Source organism: Pseudophryne corroboree, chromosome 4, assembly GCF_028390025.1.
Source record: "Pseudophryne corroboree isolate aPseCor3 chromosome 4, aPseCor3.hap2, whole genome shotgun sequence".
NCBI lineage: Eukaryota > Metazoa > Chordata > Amphibia > Anura > Myobatrachidae > Pseudophryne > Pseudophryne corroboree.
In genome coordinates, this window is record NC_086447.1 from 280,912,879 (window position 1) to 280,929,560 (window position 16,682).

The following is a 16,682-nucleotide window of genomic DNA, read 5'->3' on the forward strand; positions in this document are numbered from 1 at the left end:
TTTTTGAGAAGGTGGTTCAAAGGTAATCTTACCTTAATGCTTTGAGATGGATACACTGGGGTTCATGAAGAGATGGACACATTTGTGCTCTGACTGAAAGGAAAAGAGAAAGAGAGACACATTAAGGACAGTAGTTTGCAAGAAACTTTCTTTGTTCTAGGGAAAAGGATTGACACCTAGCAAAAGATGGTGGGTTATGCAGCAAGCATCCTGATTCTCTGCTGTTAGGCAGGTAAGTGAAATGTTTACATCACTAATCTGACGACACTAACAGTGAAGTTGCACCTGTCCAGCAGGGTAGGTTGTGCACAGGTCACATGCCCACTAGCAGCTGGGCGGGGCTAATGAGTACTGAATCAGATTTTTGGAAGATTACTGGTAGTAATCCTAATAACTAGAACCTCCGGGTAAATATTGTGTGTGTTTGAAAAAAAACAGAATAGTACCCACACATTTACATCTGAACCGACTGAAGAGTTTATTTAGGCAAGCAATACTGGTAAAGGATTTCCACCTAGCAACAGCTGGTGGACCAACTGCCACACACCTGTTGTTTGTTCTTAGTGGCCTAATCTTATCTTCATCATAAATCTGTAATAATGTTATGTATATGACCACATTGATGACAAATTAGCCTTGTGTATAATTATTTGTAAGGGTAGATCCTTCTGAGGTGCCTTCATTTTGGTAATGCCTCTCAAAAGTTGCCTTCGTGTAGTGTCAAACCTGAACTCAGAGACTTATCTATTGAAGCTGAGGGTACAGTATATCAGTGTGTGAATTAAATTTTCCTCCAAGCTAATTTGAGGGTATAGAAAGTAAACCTCCTGATCACCAATCTCTGTAGTATTTTGCCAATACACTTGCAGATGATCAACTTGCAGCGTGCATGATAATTTAATGAGGCAAGACTTTGAAGCAGCTTTAGATGCAGGGTCACCCATTAAAGAGACGCCTTTAAATTAATTGAGAAATATCAATACCAGACGCTATCATGTGACAATATATTCTGTAAGGGTGGAGGGTTTAGCTGTACAGAAAGGTTTTCAACACTTAATAATTGCTGTATATTCTAAGGAGTGGGGTAAGAGCAAGGTAGGTAGATAAGCAGGAGAGAATGTAACAGTTTGGTTCATTATCATCTTTACTTTGTCTGATTCTATGAAGAATTCCACATAAGAGATATTTAGGTATGAGCCTTCAGAATAATTTGCTACACTTTTCGGGGTTCAGAAATGGGTATGAGGAAATGAATATGGTAAGCTCAACGCCTCTTATTGCAAATGCTGGGAAGCCAGTGTCTTAGAAATAGAAATAATTGGCAGTTTTCAAATGATATATCCAGCCCAATCTCCTTTCTAAAGTGATCCCCGTTATTGCGCATATTGGGGGTCATTCCGAGTTGTTCGCTCGGTAAAAATCTTCGCATCGCAGCGATTTTCCGCTTAATGCGCATGCGCAATGTCCGCACTGCGACTGCGCCAAGTAAATTTGCTATGCAGTTAGGATTTTTACTCACGGCTTTTTCTTCGTTCTGGCGATCGTAATATGATTGACAGGAAATGGGTGTTACTGGGCGGAAACAGGCCGTTTTATGGGCGTGTGGGAAAAAACGCTACCGTTTCCGGGAAAAACGCAGGAGTGGCCAGAGAAACGGGGGAGTGTCTGGGCGAACGCTGGGTGTGTTTGTGACGTCAAACCAGGAACGACAAGCACTGAAATGATCGCAGATGCCGAGTAAGTCTGGAGCTACTCACAAACTGCTACGAGGTGTGTAATCGCAATATTGCGAATACATCATTCGCAATTTTAAGATGCTAAGATTCACTCGCAGTAGGCGGCGGCTTAGCATGAGCAAATCTGCTAAAATCCGCTTGCGAGCGAACAACTCGGAATGACCCCCCTTGTGCCTACAGTAATCAGGTTTAGCTGCGTAAAAGGTTGGGCGCCCTCGCTACCCTGGGGGTAGCAAACAAATTATTATACCATGCCCCTCAGCAGACACAGAACGGGTGTGGAAGGGGGTGAAAAGAATTGAATACCGCCCAATATATAATAAGGAAGTCAAGGTAGTCAAAGAGTGGAAAGGGAATCTGCAATTTAGATAATATTTTCAGGTAGGTTTATTGCTTTTTATGATCTCCTGCAAAATGTCCAATCTGCCATGCGAAGGAACATTAAAATATTTTCTCCCTTCTTTTGATGTAGGACATAGCTGTCACATTGGCCAGAGCAGAACTAGAAAATTGTGTCTCGGGAGGTTAAAGAGATTCAAAACTTATTTTCTTACCTCTCAGTTCTAGGGTACTTTTAAAAAGGCTACTTTCTTTCAATTCTCCTTGTATGGATCTTTGTTGGGAAAAATTATCCTGTCCCTGTTGAGACACATCTAATGTTATTGCTAAAATCAGCAGAGGGTCTAACGTGGGACTGTAATTTGGAATTGGCAGATAATTCCAAATGGATATCTCCCATGTGATATGGGTGGATAGGTATGCCTAACTAGCAGTGAAAGGTTTTTAAGAAAACCCGAAGAAAGCTTGTGAGTTCCTGCATAGGAAAGAATACATGTAAGAGAGAGCTATCATTGTCCCAATTAGTGCCGCTAAATCATTGAGAGAAATTGTTGGCTTTGGCAAAAAAGTCAGAGGCAAACTCTCTATTGCTCCCCATTTCTTTGGAGGAGTGAGGTCCCATTATTCAAACTATGTACTGGAAAGAAGGGGTGCTTTATCGGGATTCAACCTTAGGGATTTTGCCTGTAGAGGCCGCTGCTCTGTTGACTGCCCTATTATGGCAGTTTATGATAAAGGCCAATTCTATTATGAAAGATACTGTTAAGTCCCTGTGGTGTATGATTTTAGTAAATTGTTTATGTATACCACTCTCTAGACTAGAGATGAGCGGGTTCGGTTTCTCTGAATCCGAACCCGCACGAACTTCATGTTTTTTCACGGGTCCGAGCAGACTCGGATCCTCCCGCCTTGCTCGGTTAACCCGAGCGCGCCCGAACGTCATCATGACGCTGTCGGATTCTCGCGAGACTCGGATTCTATATAAGGAGCCGCGCGTCGCCGCCATTTTCACACGTGCATTGAGATTGATAGGGAGAGGACGTGGCTGGCGTCCTCTCCATTTAGATTAGGGTTGAGAGAGAGAGAGAGAGATTGACCTGAGGCTGTGATACTGTAGAAGAGAGTGCAGAGTTTAGTGACTGACGACCACAGTGACCACCAGACAGTGCAGTTGTTTGTTTTATTTAATATATCCGTTCTCTGCCTGAAAAAAACGATACACACAGTGACTCAGTCACATACCATATCTGTGTGCACTGCTCAGCCCAGTGTGCTGCATCAATGTATATATATATCTGACTGTGCTCAGCTCACACAGCTTATAATTGTGGGGGAGACTGGGGAGCACTGCAGTGCCAGTTATAGGTTATAGCAGGAGCCAGGAGTACATAATATTATATTAAAATTAAACAGTGCACACTTTTGCTGCAGGAGTGCCACTGCCAGTGTGACTAGTGACCAGTGACCTGACCACCAGTATATATAATATTAGTAGTATACTATCTCTTTATCAACCAGTCTATATTAGCAGCAGACACAGTACAGTGCGGTAGTTCACGGCTGTGGCTACCTCTGTGTCGGCACTCGGCAGCCCGTCCATAATTGTATATACCACCTAACCGTGGTTTTTTTTTCTTTCTTTATACATACATACTAGTTACGAGTATACTATCTCTTTATCAACCAGTCTATATTAGCAGCAGACACAGTACAGTGCGGTAGTTCACGGCTGTGGCTACCTCTGTGTCGGCACTCGGCAGCCCGTCCATAATTGTATATACCACCTAACCGTGGTTTTTTTTCTTTCTTTATACATACATACTAGTTACGAGTATACTATCTCTTTATCAACCAGTCTATATATTAGCAGCAGACACAGTACAGTGCGGTAGTTCACGGCTGTGGCTACCTCTGTGTCGGCACTCGGCAGCCCGTCCATAATTGTATATACCACCTAACCGTGGTTTTTTTTTCTTTCTTTATACATACATACTAGTTACGAGTATACTATCTCTTTATCAACCAGTCTATATATTAGCAGCAGACACAGTACAGTGCGGTAGTTCACGGCTGTGGCTACCTCTGTGTCGGCACTCGGCAGCCCGTCCATAATTGTATATACCACCTAACCGTGGTTTTTTTTTCTTTCTTTATACATACATACTAGTTACGAGTATACTATCTCTTTATCAACCAGTCTATATTAGCAGCAGACACAGTACAGTGCGGTAGTTCACGGCTGTGGCTACCTCTGTGTCGGCACTCGGCAGCCCGTCCATAATTGTATATACCACCTAACCGTGGTTTTTTTTTCTTTCTTTATACATACATACTAGTTACGAGTATACTATCTCTTTATCAACCAGTCTATATATTAGCAGCAGACACAGTACAGTGCGGTAGTTCACGGCTGTGGCTACCTCTGTGTCGGCACTCGGCAGCCCGTCCATAATTGTATATACCACCTGACCGTGGTTTTTTTTTCTTTCTTTATAGTCATACTAGTTACGAGTATACTATCTCTTTATCAACCAGTCTATATTAGCAGCAGACACAGTACAGTGCGGTAGTTCACGGCTGTGGCTACCTCTGTGTCGGCACTCGGCAGCCCGTCCATAATTGTATATACCACCTAACCGTGGTTTTTTTTTCTTTCTTTATACATACATACTAGTTACGAGTATACTATCTCTTTATCAACCAGTCTATATATTAGCAGCAGACACAGTACAGTGCGGTAGTTCACGGCTGTGGCTACCTCTGTGTCGGCACTCGGCAGCCCGTCCATAATTGTATATACCACCTAACCGTGTTTTTTTTTTCTTTCTTTATAGTCATACTAGTTACGAGTATACTATCTCTTTATCAACCAGTCTATATTAGCAGCAGACACAGTACAGTGCGGTAGTTCACGGCTGTGGCTACCTCTGTGTCGGCACTCGGCAGCCCGTCCATAATTGTATATACCACCTAACCGTGGTTTTTTTTTCTTTCTTTATACATACATACTAGTTACGAGTATACTATCTCTTTATCAACCAGTCTATATTAGCAGCAGACACAGTACAGTGCGGTAGTTCACGGCTGTGGCTACCTCTGTGTCGGCACTCGGCAGCCCGTCCATAATTGTATATACCACCTAACCGTGGTTTTTTTTTCTTTCTTTATACATACATACTAGTTACGAGTATACTATCTCTTTATCAACCAGTCTATATTAGCAGCAGACACAGTACAGTGCGGTAGTTCACGGCTGTGGCTACCTCTGTGTCGGCACTCGGCAGCCCGTCCATAATTGTATATACCACCTAACCGTGGTTTTTTTTTCTTTCTTTATACATACATACTAGTTACGAGTATACTATCTCTTTATCAACCAGTCTATATATTAGCAGCAGACACAGTACAGTGCGGTAGTTCACGGCTGTGGCTACCTCTGTGTCGGCACTCGGCAGCCCGTCCATAATTGTATACTAGTATCCAATCCATCCATCTCCATTGTTTACCTGAGGTGCCTTTTAGTTGTGCCTATTAAAATATGGAGAACAAAAATGTTGAGGTTCCAAAATTAGGGAATGATCAAGATCCACTTCCACCTCGTGCTGAAGCTGCTGCCACTAGTCATGGCCGAGACGATGAAATGCCAGCAACGTCGTCTGCCAAGGCCGATGCCCAATGTCATAGTACAGAGCATGTCAAATCCAAAACACCAAATATCAGTAAAAAAAGGACTCCAAAACCTAAAATAAAATTGTCGGAGGAGAAGCGTAAACTTGCCAATATGCCATTTACCACACGGAGTGGCAAGGAACGGCTGAGGCCCTGGCCTATGTTCATGGCTAGTGGTTCAGCTTCACATGAGGATGGAAGCACTCAGCCTCTCGCTAGAAAAATGAAAAGACTAAAGCTGGCAAAAGCAGTAGCACCGCAAAGAACTGTGCGTTCTTCGAAATCCCAAATCCACAAGGAGAGTCCGACTCCAATTGTGTCGGTTGCGATGCCTGACCTTCCCAACACTGGACGTGAAGAGCATGCGCCTTCCACCATTTGCACGCCCCCTGCAAGTGATGGAAGGAGCACCCGCAGTCCAGTTCCTGATAGTCAGATTGAAGATGTCAGTGTTGAAGTACACCAGGATGAGGAGGATATGGGTGTTGCTGGCGCTGGGGAGGAAATTGACCAGGAGGATTCTGATGGTGAGGTGGTTTGTTTAAGTCAGGCACCCGGGGAGACACCTGTTGTCCGTGGTAGGAATATGGCCGTTGACATGCCTGGTGAAAATACCAAAAAAATCAGCTCTTCGGTGTGGAAGTATTTCACCAGAAATGCGGACAACAGGTGTCAAGCCGTGTGTTCCCTTTGTCAAGCTGTAATAAGTAGGGGTAAGGACGTTAACCACCTCGGAACATCCTCCCTTATACGTCACCTGCAGCGCATTCATAATAAGTCAGTGACAAGTTCAAAAACTTTGGGTGACAGCGGAAGCAGTCCACTGACCAGTAAATCCCTTCCTCTTGTAACCAAGCTCACGCAAACCACCCCACCAACTCCCTCAGTGTCAATTTCCTCCTTCCCCAGGAATGCCAATAGTCCTGCAGGCAATGTCACTGGCAATTCTGACGAGTCCTCTCCTGCCTGGGATTCCTCCGATGCATCCTTGCGTGTAACGCCTACTGCTGCTGGCGCTGCTGTTGTTGCTGCTGGGAGTCGATGGTCATCCCAGAGGGGAAGTCGTAAGCCCACTTGTACTACTTCCAGTAAGCAATTGACTGTTCAACAGTCCTTTGCGAGGAAGATGAAATATCACAGCAGTCATCCTGCTGCAAAGCGGATAACTGAGGCCTTGACAACTATGTTGGTGTTAGACGTGCGTCCGGTATCCGCCGTTAGTTCACAGGGAACTAGACAATTTATTGAGGCAGTGTGCCCCCGTTACCAAATACCATCTAGGTTCCACTTCTCTAGGCAGGCGATACCGAGAATGTACACGGACGTCAGAAAAAGACTCACCAGTGTCCTAAAAAATGCAGTTGTACCCAATGTCCACTTAACCACGGACATGTGGACAAGTGGAGCAGGGCAGGGTCAGGACTATATGACTGTGACAGCCCACTGGGTAGATGTATGGACTCCCGCCGCAAGAACAGCAGCGGCGGCACCAGTAGCAGCATCTCGCAAACGCCAACTCTTTCCTAGGCAGGCTACGCTTTGTATCACCGCTTTCCAGAATACGCACACAGCTGAAAACCTCTTACGGCAACTGAGGAAGATCATCGCGGAATGGCTTACCCCAATTGGACTCTCCTGTGGATTTGTGGCATCGGACAACGCCAGCAATATTGTGTGTGCATTAAATATGGGCAAATTCCAGCACGTCCCATGTTTTGCACATACCTTGAATTTGGTGGTGCAGAATTTTTAAAAAAACGACAGGGGCGTGCAAGAGATGCTGTCGGTGGCCAGAAGAATTGCGGGACACTTTCGGCGTACAGGCACCACGTACAGAAGACTGGAGCACCACCAAAAACTACTGAACCTGCCCTGCCATCATCTGAAGCAAGAAGTGGTAACGAGGTGGAATTCAACCCTCTATATGCTTCAGAGGTTGGAGGAGCAGCAAAAGGCCATTCAAGCCTATACAATTGAGCACGATATAGTAGGTGGAATGCACATGTCTCAAGCGCAGTGGAGAATGATTTCAACGTTGTGCAAGGTTCTGATGCCCTTTGAACTTGCCACACGTGAAGTCAGTTCAGACACTGCCAGCCTGAGTCAGGTCATTCCCCTCATCAGGCTTTTGCAGAAGAAGCTGGAGACATTGAAGGAGGAGCTAACACGGAGCGATTCCGCTAGGCATGTGGGACTTGTGGATGGAGCCCTTAATTCGCTTAACAAGGATTCACGGGTGGTCAATCTGTTGAAATCAGAGCACTACATTTTGGCCACCGTGCTCGATCCTAGATTTAAAGCCTACCTTGGATCTCTCTTTCCGGCAGACACAAGTCTGCTGGGGTTGAAAGACCTGCTGGTGACAAAATTGTCAAGTCAAGCGGAACGCGACCTGTCAACATCTCCTCCTTCACATTCTCCCGCAACTGGGGGTGCGAGGAAAAGGCTCAGAATTCCGAGCCCACCCGCTGGCGGTGATGCAGGGCAGTCTGGAGCGACTGCTGATGCTGACATCTGGTCCGGACTGAAGGACCTGACAACGATTACGGACATGTCGTCTACTGTCACTGCATATGATTCTCTCACCATTGAAAGAATGGTGGAGGATTATATGAGTGACCGCATCCAAGTAGGCACGTCAGACAGTCCGTACTTATACTGGCAGGAAAAAGAGGCAATTTGGAGGCCCTTGCACAAACTGGCTTTATTCTACCTAAGTTGCCCTCCCACAAGTGTGTACTCCGAAAGAGTGTTTAGTGCCGCCGCTCACCTTGTCAGCAATCGGCGTACGAGGTTACATCCAGAAAATGTGGAGAAGATGATGTTCATTAAAATGAATTATAATCAATTCCTCCGCGGAGACATTGACCAGCAGCAATTGCCTCCACAAAGTACACAGGGAGCTGAGATGGTGGATTCCAGTGGGGACGAATTGATAATCTGTGAGGAGGGGGATGTACACGGTGATATATCGGAGGGTGATGATGAGGTGGACATCTTGCCTCTGTAGAGCCAGTTTGTGCAAGGAGAGATTAATTGCTTCTTTTTTGGGGGGGTCCAAACCAACCCGTCATATCAGTCACAGTCGTGTGGCAGACCCTGTCACTGAAATGATGGGTTGGTTAAAGTGTGCATGTCCTGTTTTGTTTATACAACATAAGGGTGGGTGGGAGGGCCCAAGGACAATTCCATCTTGCACCTCTTTTTTCTTTTCTTTTTCTTTGCGTCATGTGCTGTTTGGGGAGGGTTTTTTGGAAGGGACATCCTGCGTGACACTGCAGTGCCACTCCTAGATGGGCCCGGTGTTTGTGTCGGCCACTAGGGTCGCTTATCTTACTCACACAGCTACCTCATTGCGCCTCTTTTTTTCTTTGCGTCATGTGCTGTTTGGGGAGGTTTTTTTGGAAGGGACATCCTGCGTGACACTGCAGTGACACTCCTAGATGGGCCCGGTGTTTGTGTCGGCCACTAGGGTCGCTTATCTTACTCACACAGCTACCTCATTGCGCCTCTTTTTTTCTTTGCGTCATGTGCTGTTTGGGGAGGGTTTTTTGGAAGGGACATCCTGCGTGACACTGCAGTGCCACTCCTAGATGGGCCCGGTGTTTGTGTCGGCCACTAGGGTCGCTAATCTTACTCACACAGCTACCTCATTGCGCCTCTTTTTTTCTTTGCGTCATGTGCTGTTTGGGGAGGGTTTTTTGGAAGGGCCATCCTGCGTGACACTGCAGTGCCACTCCTAGATGGGCCCGGTGTTTGTGTCGGCCACTAGGGTCGCTTATCTTACTCACACAGCGACCTCGGTGCAAATTTTAGGACTAAAAATAATATTGTGAGGTGTGAGGTATTCAGAATAGACTGAAAATGAGTGGAAATTATGGTTTTTGAGGTTAATAATACTTTGGGATCAAAATGACCGCCAAATTCTATGATTTAAGCTGTTTTTTAGGTTTTTTGGAAAAAAACACCCGAATCCAAAACACACCCGAATCCGACAAAAAAAATTCGGTGAGGTTTTGCCAAAACGCGGTCGAACCCAAAACACGGCCGCGGAACCGAACCCAAAACCAAAACACAAAACCCGAAAAATTTCCGGCGCTCATCTCTACTCTAGACTCCACGTGGGTGGTGGTGACTACTATTGTTCCAATAGGCAAAATATAAGGTGTGTTTGAGAAGCAAAATAACATGACAGGACACTGGAATAAAAGCATTTTTCCAATAAAATTGTAACCTACTGTTGTATAGATGTATGGAAATGTTAAGGAAAGCATTCTGGAGATCTATTTTAACACATAAACCATTCTGCTTTAGTAAAAAGGAAATGCCATGCAAACTCTCTGCATGGAATCTTATGGGTTTTGAAAAGCTGTTTTGCACTCTTACATTTAAGGTCTGAATGACAAATGTTGATTTTTGTTTTATTTATTTATTTTTGATAGGGAAGTTATGACTGATCAGCTATGCAAAAATGGGGTTTCCACCTCTACTTTGTTCTAGTCAGAGAACTGTTTGTAATACTGTATATCATTCAGACGGGACTGCATATCAAACAGTATACTGTATATTCCTTTGATGAGCAGATGTGCAACTAAGGGGGTTCGAGCAGGGCACGTGCCCTGGCCACCTTGGCAGGCCCAGCAGATGAGGGCACTGCTGGCGGCCAGGGCATCATGCCCATTCGCCCCCGCTACTGTTTTGCTGGCCCCCGAGCTGTCCCCCATCCCGCTGTTGCTATGTGAGGGGAGGAGAGTGCAGCGCCTCTCCTGCCCCTCAATGTGCTCAGTGTCTACTCTGTTCTCTGGCGGTGGTGGGGCGAGTCTCCTTGGTTTAGCTTGTTAGCCAAGCAGAGCTCGCAGACCGGCTCCTGATTGGCTGCCAGTCCACGAGCTCTGATTGGCTAACAAACCGGCGTCAAGATACCCACGGACAGCAGCCAGAGACCGGACTTCATGGTGCACTGTGCTCTCCTCCCCTCACATAGTAGACAGCAGTAGACAGCAGCGCCCAGTGGTGAGTGGAGATTGGAGAGCGAGGGGGGGAAGGGAATGTGTATCTGGCACTGTGTATCTGGCACTGTGGGGCAATGTTTATCTGGCACTGTGGGGCAATGTGTATCTGGCACTGTGGGGTAATATGTATCTGGCACTGTGGGGCAATGTGTATCTGGCACTGTGGGGCAATGTGTATCTGGCACTGTGGGGTAATATGTATCTGGCACTGTGGGGCAATGTGTATCTGGCACTGTGGGGTAATGTGTATCTAGCACTGTGGGGCAATGTGTATCTGGCACTGTGGGGCAATGAGTATGTCAATGTGTATCTGGCACTGTGGGCATATATATATCTGGCACTATGGGGGCATATATTTATCTGGCACTGTGGGGGGCATATATGTATCTGGCACTGTGGGGCATATATGTATCTGGCACTCTGCGGTAATGTGTATCTGGCACTGTGGGGCAATGTGTATCTGGCAATGTGTATCTGGCACTGTGGGGCAAAGTGTATCTGGCAATGTGTATCTGGCACTGTGGGGCAATGTGTATCTGGCACTGTGGGGCAATGTGTTTCTGGCAATGTGTATCTGGCACTGTGGGGTAATATGTATCTGGCACTGTGGGGGCATATATATGTATCTGGCACTGTGGGGTAATGTGTATCTGGCACTGTGGGGTAATGTGTATCTGGCACTGTGGGGAAATGTGTATCTGGCAATGTGTAGCTGCACTGTGGGCATATATGTGTCTGGCACTATGGGGCATATATGTATCTGGCACTGTGGGGGGCATATAAGTATCTGGCACTGTGGGGGCATATATGTATCTGGCACTGTGGGGTCATTCATGTATCTGGCACTGTGGGGCAATGTGTATCTGGCACTGGGGTAATGTGTATCTGGCACTCTGTGTACTTTGTAAAAAGGGGACTCTGCATGCGTACTGTGTAAAAAGGGGAGTCTGCTTGCATACTGTGTAAAAAGGGGACTCTGCTTGCATACTGTGTAAAAAGGGGACTCTGCTTGCGTACTGTGTAAAATGGGGACTCTGCCTGCATATTGTGTAAAAAGGGGACTCTACTGCCATAATGCGCAAAAATTGAATGAAGGTGTGCTGAGAGATGACACAAGGGGGAGGTGATAGTGTATTTGTCTTTTTTTTTTGGGGGGGGGGGAGGCACCACTCTTCATCTTGCCCTGGGTTCCAAAAACCCTAGTTACGCCTCTGTTGATGAGAAATCACATTAATGGCAATTTGACACCAACTTGTATGGTCTTTAACCATCATTATTTTCTGTACTATATTATGCTATGTATCTTTTAAGCACCTTGAGTCCTATTGGAGAAAGAGTGCTATATAAATAAAATTATTATAATTATAATTATTATTATTATAATTATTATTATTATTTTGTCTATGGCAAGCATTCTCTACTAAAGTCTAGCTCTGGAAGCACAATGCACAAAGGGCCTCATACAGTATGTTTACCTTGAGCTCTAGGCTTCAGCACCACAAAGGACCTGTGAACGATATAAAAGGACCTTACTCCTGACAGTGGGGTAAATGTACTAAGATGGGAATTCTATTTAAGATGGGATGTTGCCCATAGCAACCAATGAGATTCTACTTCTCATTTATCTAACACCTTCTAGATGATAGTACCTGGAATCTGATTGGTTGCTATGGGAAACATCCCATCTTAAATAGAACTCCCATCTTAGTAAATTTACCCCAGAGACTCTGGTCCAAACAGGTCTGCATGTGAGAGACTAGAATAGTCCAGATACTTTGGCTCTAGTTTTGATAACACTGCTCTAGCAAGCCATCATGCTATTCTAAAGTTTGTAAAATAGTTAACTGTTTTTCCCACAATAAAGTAGCCCTGATGATAAATTTTAGAAGGGGGTGATAAAAGGAGAAAACAGATTTCCCTGAACAGGCATCCCTGTGAGAAATCCATATTACTTGTATTTATTTATTTAGTTAGATTTGATAGCAACAAACTTACCATAATATGGAGAAAGACCTGAATGATTAGCTCAAAGTTGTACCTCAGAATGTGAATTGGTCATCGGGTATTATTTCTGAAGGATTTCTCATTCCCTCTGATAAATACTTTTTCTCAGATGAGGGAGTAGTGGACACTGATATAACCTTTACCAAGATTTTTATGTCCATTTTAGCAATATATGAGGAAAGAACGGTGTGTCAGCCAAAGAGACTGAGGGGGACATTTACTAAGCAGTGATAAGAGCGGATAAGTGAGCCAGTAGAGAAGTGGCCCCATCAACCAATCAGCAGCTCTGTATCTTTTTATAGGATGCAAATTATAGCTGTTACTTCAGTGCTGATTGGTTGCCATGGGCAACTTATCCACTGGCTCATTTCTCCGCTCTTATCACTGCTTAGTAAATGTCCCCCTGAGTCAGTGAGCATTAGCCCCGTTCAGCTGCTAGTGCGCATGTGACCTGTGCACAACCTACCCTGCTGGGCAGGTGCAACTTCACTGTTAGTGTCGGCAGGTTAGTGATGTAAAAGTTTCACTTCCCTGCCAGTGAAGAATCAGGATGCTAACTACATAACCCACCTGCTGTTGCTAGGTGGCAATCCTCCCGATGAACAACGATGCATCCAGTTGCACATCACTAGCAATTGTGTCAGGTGTATGTCAGTGAGTATATTTACAGCCTGCAATATTGTTGAGAAAGTGTCAAAGTGTAGAGGTGTGACTTGACTTTTCATTTACCATATAAAATGTAATTAAATAATTAGAAACACTAATACATAGTAATTCTAATAACTTAATTATAAACACTAATGCATAGTAACAATTCAGTTGTTTCTTCTTTAAAAATTACTTTATGTAATGATTATAGTACTATCAGCGAGAGCAGTCAAGTCTGCTATTAGCCAATCATAAGCCGCTATCTAGTATTGCTGATAGTTGTCCTCATCATCACCATTGCTTATGTGCACCAGCTCTCCAATGGCTGTAAGAGATTCATCCATCTGTGTTCTGATCATGTCTATCTGATTTACAATTATGAGATCGTGCAATGCCCTTCCCCATTTATTAAGCCAATTAATACAGTTTATAGTAGTGGCAATAACCCCACTGGTGTATTTATAATGGGTGCAGTGTGTGCAGTGCACACACGTCCCCTGGGTCCAGGTGGGCCCACACTGCACACCCTGCACCCATTATTTTTAATACTTAACCTCTAGAGCCCCACAGCTCAGCAGTAGCACTGCAGAAATCACTGAGAAAATGGTGCAGGGCAATTTTCCAGATGTTTTGCACATGCCCAATAGGAAAAACCCTGGGAAAATGGGCGCCACGCCATTTTCCCAAAGATTTGTGCAACAGAGCTAGGCAGGGTGGACTGACCCACAGGGGTACAGGGGAAACCACTGGTGGGCCCCACTGTCTGGGGCCCCCTTCCCCTCCACTATGATCAGGTTCCAAACTGTGCACTTGAATTGTACATTATACACGTTACCTTATACTGCGCAGGACTATGGTGTATTACTTTGGCACAATATCATGCATGTATTAGCAATATTTACTATATACATTTGTCAAGGGGCCCAGCCCATGCACTCTCTCATGGTTAGGCAAACCAATGTGGCGGCTGGCCACACCCCTTCAGAAGACTGACCACGCCTCCACCCCCTACCACTGCATCCCTCCGGTGGGCCCTTTATGCCTCAGTCTGACACTGGAGCTAGGGTCCTCTAGGGTCCATAGTGCCCAGAGTTCTACAGGGCTCCTGGATAGAGAGGAATAAGCCCAGGAGGAACCTGCACATGGGCTCCTGAATAACCCCTAATGTGGAGAAAACACTGAAAAAGGTGTGATCACCCCTTGATACATGTACCCCACTGTCTTAAAGTGATTGTGATAGCGTTAACTCATGTAAAGTATACTAGTTCAATATTGGATTTATTTCAACTGAATGTATCATACATTTTTGAAGGGCTACCAATATCATTGCTGCTGAAGATGTTTATTAAATATATTTTCCCCTAAAAAATGTGAAAATGAATTGTAATGTTATATGAAGCAATACAAATTTGTACTTTCAACAAAAATGCAATTAAGCAAAACACAAATGCCTAGTGTAAGCAGACTCCTGATTCTGTCCACCTCCTCCCACCTGGTGGTAAATGGAGTGCGCCAGAGGCAGAACTCTGGGAGGCAACGGAGTCAGCTGCCGCCAGGCTCCTGCTTTGAAGGGGGGCACCTCTCCTCTAGAGATGAGCGCCGGAAATTTTTCGGGTTTTGTGTTTTGGTTTTGGGTTCGGTTCCGCGGCCGTGTTTTGGGTTCGACCGCGTTTTGGCAAAACCTCACCGAATTTTTTTTGTCGGATTCGGGTGTGTTTTGGATTCGGGTGTTTTTTTCAAAAAACCCTAAAAAACAGCTTAAATCATAGAATTTGGGGGTAATTTTGATCCCAAAGTATTATTAACCTCAAAAAACATAATTTACACTCATTTTCAGCCTATTCTGAACACATCACACCTCACAATATTATTTTTAGTCCTAAAATTTGCACCGAGGTCGCTGTGTGAGTAAGATAAGCGACCCTAGTGGCCGACACAAACACCGGGCCCATCTAGGAGTGGCACTGCAGTGTCACGCAGGATGGCCCTTCCAAAAAACCCTCCCCAAACAGCACATGACGCAAAGAAAAAAAGAGGCGCAATGAGGTAGCTGACTGTGTGAGTAAGATTAGCGACCCTAGTGGCCGACACAAACACCGGGCACATCTAGGAGTGGCACTGCAGTGTCACGCAGGATGTCCCTTCCAAAAAACCCTCCCCAAACAGCACATGACGCAAAGAAAAAAAGAGGCGCAATGAGGTAGCTGACTGTGTGAGTAAGATTAGCGACCCTAGTGGCCGACACAAACACCGGGCCCATCTAGGAGTGGCACTGCAGTGTCACGCAGGATGTCCCTTCCAAAAAACCCTCCCCAAACAGCACATGACGCAAAGAAAAAAAGAGGCGCAATGAGGTAGCTGACTGTGTGAGTAAGATTAGCGACCCTAGTGGCCGACACAAACACCGGGCCCATCTAGGAGTGGCACTGCAGTGTCACGCAGGATGTCCCTTCCAAAAAACCCTCCCCAATCAGCACATGATGCAAAGAAAAAGAAAAGAAAAAAGAGGTGCAAGATGGAATTATCCTTGGGCCCTCCCACCCACCCTTATGTTGTATAAACAAAACAGGACATGCACACTTTAACCAACCCATCATTTCAGTGACAGGGTCTGCCACACGACTGTGACTGATATGACGGGTTGGTTTGGACCCCCCCCAAAAAAGAAGCAATTAATCTCTCCTTGCACAAACTGGCTCTACAGAGGCAAGATGTCCACCTCATCTTCACCCTCCGATATATCACCGTGTACATCCCCCTCCTCACAGATTATCAATTCGTCCCCACTGGAATCCACCATCTCAGCTCCCTGTGTACTTTGTGGAGGCAATTGCTGCTGGTCAATGTCTCCGCGGAGGAATTGATTATAATTCATTTTAATGAACATCATCTTCTCCACATTTTCTGGATGTAACCTCGTACGCCGATTGCTGACAAGGTGAGCGGCGGCACTAAACACTCTTTCGGAGTACACACTTGTGGGAGGGCAACTTAGGTAGAATAAAGCCAGTTTGTGCAAGGGCCTCCAAATTGCCTCTTTTTCCTGCCAGTATAAGTACGGACTGTGTGACGTGCCTACTTGGATGCGGTCACTCATATAATCCTCCACCATTCTATCAATGTTGAGAGAATCATATGCAGTGACAGTAGACGACATGTCCGTAATCGTTGTCAGGTCCTTCAGTCCGGACCAGATGTCAGCATCAGCAGTCGCTCCAGACTGCCCTGCATCACCGCCAGCGGGTGGGCTCGGAATTCTGAGCCTTTTCCTCGC